This window comes from Physeter macrocephalus, chromosome 10 (assembly GCF_002837175.3).
Source record: "Physeter macrocephalus isolate SW-GA chromosome 10, ASM283717v5, whole genome shotgun sequence".
Lineage (NCBI taxonomy): Eukaryota > Metazoa > Chordata > Mammalia > Artiodactyla > Physeteridae > Physeter > Physeter macrocephalus.
This window is the reverse complement of record NC_041223.1, coordinates 17,951,139-17,953,138: the sequence shown is the minus strand read 5'-3', so window position 1 is coordinate 17,953,138 and position 2,000 is coordinate 17,951,139.

The window sequence follows — 2,000 nt, the reverse complement described above, 5'->3', positions numbered from 1 at the left end:
TATTTGGTAATATAGTAACTTTTAAAAAGCACGAAAGGAATTAACAAATTCAGTAACCCTAGCGAGGCAGAGCCATAGGCTTTGGCTTTCTGGAGCATGGAACTAATTAGCTGCAGTTTTAATAGCTTAAAAGTTACTTAGTAAAGCTTCTCTCTTTTAAGGCATTGAACTGCCTTGTAGATAGGAACACACACAAAGTTGGGAGTTCGTTTTTACAGTATTGGAAACACTGACGTTGATTTTAGTGATTGTTTCTCACAAAGTCGTGTGAATGTAGGTAAATGGGACAGTGTATGTCAATATCTAGAATGATTCGAGAATGTTTGGCTTTAGCTAAACTCCTGTACTTGCTTTGCCTAAACTTCCTCATTGATCTATATCCTTCACAATTTTTAGAGCCTTCTGTTGGCCTCTATTCAGTCAAAATTAGTGGAAAAAATTTTAATAGGCAGATACATTTAACTTTCTGTGTGGGGAAGGAAAGGAGAGGATAAATTATTTTGAATTCAAATAAAGTACAAATAATATTTATCCTACCTACAGGAAAAATATGAAATACATTGTGAATCCCTGTAGCAGTTTACACTAAACAATTCTAGTTATAATTTCTTAACAATTCTCTAAATAAAATCCTTTGGAACTTTTATTTTATACCTTTGTGGGGAAGTTCATTTATTTAAAACATTTATTTAAAACATAATCTTTGACTTTTTATTTAATTTCAACCTTAGTATCTCACATTTCCACAAAATACTCAAGTGATAATATATACCCTAGAGGGTCTAAGGCATAGTATTGTTATGTTAACTATTTTATTAATTTCTTTAAATGTAATAACTTGCTTGTTAGAAATGAGTGACAAGAGATTATCATTTATTTTGTGACATTGTGAAATCCAGAAATGAGGATTTTATGGCCCAAATATGGCATTATTAGAGAAGATTAGAGACCTGAGTGTATAAAACAAGGTATGATTTTTGATGTGATAAAGAAGCACAAATTTTGTAACATTTTATAATACAGTATAGAATTCTCTTTACAGCATAGAATAGTACATAGAATTCTTTACACAGTATAGAAATTCAGTATATAATATAGATCACTTATATTTAATTATAATATAGTTGTTATAAAATAATGGTTATATTATAAAACTTATATGGTAGTTTTAGAATTTTAAGTACTTTTTTCTAGAAAATAATTGTTACAAATGTGTTAGATTCTATTAGACTATTTATACCAGGTCAATCACAGGTTTAAAAGTAGAGTTTTGTGGACTACTTAGTAATAAAATAAGTAATGTTTTACATTTTTAATAGGAAATCCCATTTATAGTATGTATTTGGGATGCCAGGGATGTATCTGTCCATTTCAACTGTTGGAGTTGGTGTTCTGATCTCTCAAGATGTCTAGTTTGTAGCCCCAATACAATGTTCAGCTTTTTGTCCACTAAGAACTCATGGATTCTGTGATAATCTACACCCTTTAATTCTGTTTTTGATGATATCAAATGAAAAACAGTGAGAAAGCCAATTCTTTTGTGTTGTAATATTTTGTCTAATAGGGCTTTCTTAATTAATTATTCCAAACTGGAAAAAAATAAACTAAAAAATCACAAATCTATAGTCTCTTAGAGTCGCAGAGCTTTAGAGATAATGCAACTCAGTCAGTTGAACAAATGAGATCCTTGAGTCCCAGTGGGATTAAGTGCTTTGCCCTGGACAGTGGCAGAACGGAACTAGAGCTCGGGGCTCATTACTTCTGGTTTACCGCTTTACCCCTTACCCTACCCAGTCCTATATCAGTCCAAATATTTATTTAGTAGTTCATGTAAAATATTGAAGTTGTAGGTAATATGATGGGTACAGTAAAATATATTTCCAGTGTTCAGGGAGTTTGGTCTGTAGCTAAGGAGTTTACAGACTATTTAGATAAATAATAGTATTCATTGGTACAATTTATTAACTTTTAAATTATACAGATATGAGTCATCATCTGAC